Source organism: Ovis canadensis, chromosome 1 (genome assembly GCF_042477335.2).
Source record: "Ovis canadensis isolate MfBH-ARS-UI-01 breed Bighorn chromosome 1, ARS-UI_OviCan_v2, whole genome shotgun sequence".
Lineage (NCBI taxonomy): Eukaryota > Metazoa > Chordata > Mammalia > Artiodactyla > Bovidae > Ovis > Ovis canadensis.
This window is the reverse complement of record NC_091245.1, coordinates 231,331,302-231,337,691: the sequence shown is the minus strand read 5'-3', so window position 1 is coordinate 231,337,691 and position 6,390 is coordinate 231,331,302.

The window sequence follows — 6,390 nt, the reverse complement described above, 5'->3', positions numbered from 1 at the left end:
TTGTTGGTGACAGTCCCATGAAAAGAAAGTGACTTTGCTCTACCTTGACTGACCTGCCACACGCACTGGGTTCATGTATATTCTCAGGGGAGCCCCAGATAGGAAGACTTGGTTTTACCACCCTCTGATGAGTAGACCTCAAGTTTACAGACGGGATAAGGATGACCCCTAGCTCACCTTGGCTAAGCCTGTCATAAAGAGAAGAGCTTTTTTCAAATAATCAGAAAGTCCTTTGGAACTTCAGGGTTAGAAGCCTTTGGTCCAAGTCAAATTCTGTCAATGAGGTGTCTCCCTAGGGGCTTTCCCAGGCCCCTGTCTCCTGCGGGATCCTCTCAGCTTGCTGAACCGCAGCCCTCTTCATCTGTCACTGTTGCTGCCGAGACCATTGTCTGTCTTCTCCAGGCTGATCAGCTGCCTGTTTCCTTCTAAGCCTCTACTAACCTCTAACACAGCCTCAGTTGGAGGCCAGTCTGCCCTTGCCTAACCCGTGGGCCTTGCCAGCTGCTCACCCGCCCCATGCCTATAATGACTGCAATTACTGTTCATCCTAGCTGTCTGCTCTGGGCATGTGCTACATGGGAAGCCAGAAACCTGATCCAGGGGGGTCCTTGTGCTGAGCTGAGAATGATGCTTTTGCATGCTCCTGTTCTCTTTTGGCCAAGCATGTAGTTAATGCAGTCCTTAGAACGTTTCGGCTGTAAATTAAACAGCGACAGTAATGTTTCCGTATGAGCTCTCAAATTCATCATCTTAGTAAGAACTGAGCACTTGTTGTGTGCCAGGCACTTCACTAATGCTTTCTGTGGATTATTTCCTTTAATCGTCTCTATGACCACATAAAGGAGGTACTGTTATTATCTCCATTTTACAGATGATGAAAATGAGACTTTGAGAGATAACCAGCTTGCCTTGGGTTACGCACTGGGCTGGAGCCTGCATGCTTTACTGTTCTACTATATTGCAGCACTTGAAAAATAAACCTTCATTTAGACACGGTCAAGCAGTGAAAGACACAATCATTGCATTAATGCATTTCTAGGACTGTTTTACAATTTAGTAGGTATAAACAGTGAATGAAATAATTGAAAAAAGAACGCTCATTTGATTTTATAAATTGCCTCATTCAATGCTCTTTGATTAAAACCTCAAACCTCAGCTGCTCAATGCCAAATTAAAGAGCAACAGGAGGGAAGATAATATTAAGTTATGTTAGCAATTTGCATATTAAGTGCCCTTTACCACAGTGTATCATGTGGTAATAGAAAAATTTGTTTTAGAAATAACAATTTTGAATAGCAGCTGTTATTAAGAAAAGGAACTTGTGGGTATCAAAGTGAGAAGCAAAGAATAACTTTTTTAACCATAAAAATATTAGTTATTGCATAGAGGACAACACTGGAAAATGCTTTGTGCTTTGTTTGTTTGTTTTTTTCTTAAGCAAATTCATGTGACCAAATACTGTTTTAGTTCCCTGTTTTAAGAAATCTGTGATTTTTGCAATAGGATATCATGGAAAGAAACTATAGAATGGTACCTTGTAAAGCATTAGGTTTATACCTTTTTTACAAATCAATAGCATATCTCTGCATAAATACAAAAAAAAAAAAATGTCTCATTGTTTGAAGACATTCTGAGTCCTTTTTGTTTTGACAGGATTCCCTTTGCCTGGGCCGTCCTTCCTGGCCACACCCACTTTCCCCTATTGGTTCCCATACTGTTACCGTCTGGCCTGTAGGGGGCAGTGTGGATCAGAGAATAGAGCCCTGGCTTGGTAAGAGGACCTGAGGACCTGACTTAAAATAACATTTCTGCCACTTCTTGTGAGTCTAAGGTTATCACTCGAGAGGCCCTTCTTCAAGGACTTCCCTGGTGGTTCAGACAGTAAAGCGTCTGCCTAGAGTGCGGGAGACCTGGGTTCGATCCCTGGGTCAGGAAGATCCCCTGAAGAAGGAAATGGTAACCCAGTCCAGTACTCTTGCCTGGAAAATCCCATGGACGGAGGAGCGTAGTATGCTACAGTCCATGGGGATCGCAAAAAGTCAGACATGACTGAGCGACTTCGCTTCACTGCTTCAACTGCCAACTGGAAATGAGATTTAGAGACAGAGATAGATTGTTATTGCTGTGAAGATTAAATGGCACTGCATATGTAAAACAGCACAGAGCCTGGGCCCTGAGGTCTCTCAATAAATGTTAGTCAGTTCTGAGCCCACTCTTGAAAACGCTCCATGCCTTCAAAACACTGTGGATAACTTGTGAGGAGCACAGGTGACTTTTTTACCTTGATTCCCATTGAGGGAGCCGGGGCTGCGTGCAGCCTGCTTTCAATTCACCAGATGAATCCATGAGAATCAAATTGTGCCCTAAAGTGTGTGTGTGTGTGTGTGTGTGTGTGTGTGTGTGTGTATTTCATATGTTCAGGGTATATATGTATACGTGTATAGGTTTTGAGATTGGAGCTGTACTTTAAAAAGTAATATATTATGCATTTATTTTAGTATTGATCCTTTAAAAACAAATTTTCAATGCTAAAATTTGAAGTCAGGTGCAAGCACTTTTGCCTCTAAATGAGTTTCTTTTGATAAATCACACCCACATACGTAGTAAAAGAAAAATTTTGTTGTTCAGTCACTCAGTTTTGTCCGACTCTTTGCGACCTCTGGACTGCAGCATGCCAGGCTTCCCTGTCCTGCACTATCTCCCAGAATTTGCTCAACCTCATGTGCATGAAGTCGATGATGCCACCCAACCATCTCATCCTCTGTCTTCCCCTTCTCCCCCTGCCCTCTTTCTTTCCCAGCACCAGGGTCTTTTGCAGTGAGTCGGCTCTTTGCATCAGGGGGCCAAAGTATAAGAGCTTCAGCTTCAGCATCAGTCCTTCCAATGAATATTTAGGGTTGATTTTCTTTAGGATTGACTGGTTTGAAAAGAAAATCTAGATTATTCTACTCACTTCAGACCTGAGGAAAAACAAATGGGGGGCTCTGCAGCATGTTGGGGAGAACAGGGTTTCCTGGCCTCACCTCTCAGGCAGGCCAATGCAGAAAGTGCCTTTCCAGCAGCTGCCCACATCCCCACAACCACCACCACCACGAGTCCCTACTTCACTCCTGGTCAGGAGCAATTACAGTTCTTGTGCTTCTTGAGCAGTTTCTGTAGTTCTTATAATTCTTGACCAGGTTCAGGAGCAGTGGTCTGGACCAGCTCAAGACCCTGATACCCCTAATTGTCCTGGTGAAAAGCTGTGGAGCCCTCATATTCATGGGGCTATTGGAATGGTCCTAGCTTCCAGCATAAGTGCTGGGTAGTCAATAACAGGCAGCCAGGTGACCCACCGTACCTATATTAGTGTGCCTATATTAAATATGCTTAATTATCCTCAAGTTTTATTATCCTTTTTGACATTTACAACCTCTAGGCTTTAAATGTGACTTCCCTGGTGGCTCAGATGGTAAAGCATCTGCCTACAATGCAGGAGACCCACGTTCAATCCCTGGGTCGGGAAGATCCATACATCAGGAAAAATCTAGTAACTAAAGGGAGAAAGTCTTCTTACAAAGTTGCACTTGTTTTAGGAGGAAACTCAGGCCCTGAAAGACTGGACTTCCAGTACAGTCTTGAGAGCTGTGACATTATAGAGAATATAAGCCTTGTGCTACTTAATAATTTAATAACCTAGATTTTCCAGGTCAGGGACAACCTACAGTATTATGCTCAGCTGTTATAAATTTAGGTTCCATGAGTTCTAATGCTTCTGCACCCAAGTTCTATCTATCTAGTCTTTCAGATCATGAAATAGCACAAATTTTTTGTTGATCTCTTTGTTTCAAATTTTGGTTCAGTGAATTTAGTCAGTTCAGTCACTCAGTCGTATCCGACTCTTTGTGACCCCATGAATCGCGGCACGCCAGGCCTCCCTGTCCATCACCAACTCCCAGAGTTCACCCAAACTCATGTGCATCAAGTTGGTGATGTTTTGTCTGACTCTTTGCAGCCTCTTGGACTGCAGCATGCCAGGCTTCCCTATCGTGCACTATCTCCCAGAATTTGCTCAACCTCATGTGCAGTAAGTTGATGATGCCATCTATCCATCTCATACTCTGTCGTCCCCTTCTCCTCCTGCCCCCAATCCCTCCCAGCATCAGGGTCTTTTCCAGTGAGTCAACTCTTTGCATGAGGTGGCCAAAGTATTGGAGTTTCAGCTTTAGCATCAGTCCTTCCAATGAACACCCAGGACTGATCTCCTTTAGGATGGACTGGTTGGATCTCCTTGTACTCCAAGAGACTCTCAAGAGTCTTTTCCAACACCACAGTTCAAAAGCATCAATTCTTCAGTGCTCAGCTTTCTTCACAGTCCAACTCTCACATCCATACATGACCACTGGAAAAACCATAGCCTTAACTAGATGGACCTTTGTTGGCAAAGTAATGTCTCTGCTTTTGAATATGCTATCTAGGTTGGTCATAACTTTCCTTCCAAGGAGTAAGTGTCTTTTATCTGCAGTGATTTTGGAGCCCCCCAAAATAAAGTCAGCCACTGTTTCCCCATCTATTTCCCATGAAGTGATGGGACCAGAGGCCATGATCTTCGTTTTCTGAATGTTGAGCTTGAAGCCAACTTTTCCACTCTCCTCTTTCACTTTCATCAAGAGGCTTTTTAGCTCCTCTTCACTTTCTGCCATACGAGTGGTGTCATCTGCATATCTGAGGTTATTGATATTTCTCCCAGCAATCTTGATTCCAGCTTGTGCTTCCTCCAGCCCAACGTTTCTCATGATGTACTCTGCATATAAGTTAAACAAGCAGGGTGACAATATGCAGCCTTGACGTACTCCTCTTCCCACTTGGAACCAGTCTGTTGTTCCATGTCCAGTTCTGTTTCTTTCTGACCTGCATATAGGTTTCTCAAGAGTAATCATATGTAAAAAGAGAAGACTTCTTGATATAGAAGTAAATACATTTTTCTCTTCTTCAAACTAGGGTCTTAGAGAACAAGTGTTTTCTTTTTCAAACTTTTAGAAATTATGTAATTTATAACCGTATATGACAGTGTGAATGAATAAAATGGAATTGTACAAAAATAATATGTTTCTATAAATTATTGAAGTATAGTTGGTTTACAATGTTGTATTAATTTCTACTGTGTAGCAAAGTGATTCAGTTATAAATATATAATTCATTTTCATATTCTTTTCCATTATGATTTATATTGAATATAGTTCCCTGTGCTATACAATAGGATCTTATTGTTTTTCCATCCTACATATAATAGTTTGCATCTGCTAACCCCAAACCCCCAATCCTTCACTTCACCACTCCCCCTCCCTTGGCAACCGCAAGTCTCCATGTTTGAGCAGCTGTTCATATTTCATACAGAAGTTCATTCATGTCATATTTTAGATTTCACATATAAGTGATACCATATGGCACTGGTCTTTCTCTTTCTGATTTAGTTAGTATGATAATCTCCAGGTTCATCCAAATGGCATTATTTCATTCTTTTCTATGGCTGAGTAATATTCCATTGTATATATGTACCACATGTTTTTTCCATTCATCTGTCAACAGACATTTAGGTGGTTTCCATATCTGGTTATTGTAAATAGTGCTGCTGTGAACATTGGTGTACAGGTATCTTTTTGAATTATGGTTTTCTCCTATATATTCCCAGAAATGGGATTTCAGGATCATGTGGCAACTCTACTTTTAGTTTTTTGAGGAACCTCCATACTGTTTTCCTTAGTGGCTGCACAAATTTACATTCCCACCAACAGTGTAGGAAGGTTCCCTTTTCTCCATGTCCTCTCCAGCACAAAATAGTATCTGTATACCACAAACACTCTCTTCTTTATGTATTTGAATATTGGTTGGTAATACTGATTCCTTTTCCCAAATCACCCTTTTGACTTAATGATTTGTGGACATTTTTCTTGTTTGGTTTAAAGGTGAGCATGTTGTTTCAGTTTAAGGATTAAAAAATTATTTTAAGAACTGCTAACATTGAACATTTCCTGAGTTCAGAATGATATGCAAAATTGACAATTCCTTATTTGATAACTGACTTATTCATCCATAGTAAAATCATAAATCCTTCTAAGCAGTCTAAAAGTTATTGACCTTGGGGTACAGATGCAAAAGTCTAGGCATTAAGTACTTCATTTTACACGAAGAGAGTTGAAACAGAATTTGTTCTTTTTGAAGTTTACCTCAAGTCCAGTCTCAGCATTTGTCCTCATAAAGATCCTGTCCTTAATTCTGCAGCTTAGGTGAGATAAAATGTTGAATCCCTAGTGTAGAACCAGATGCACCTTCTGTTACAAAACCTGTTTCATCATCGTAAATCAGCATTTTACTCTTTGGATGAGCATTGAGATGCTTTAGAATTCAAGG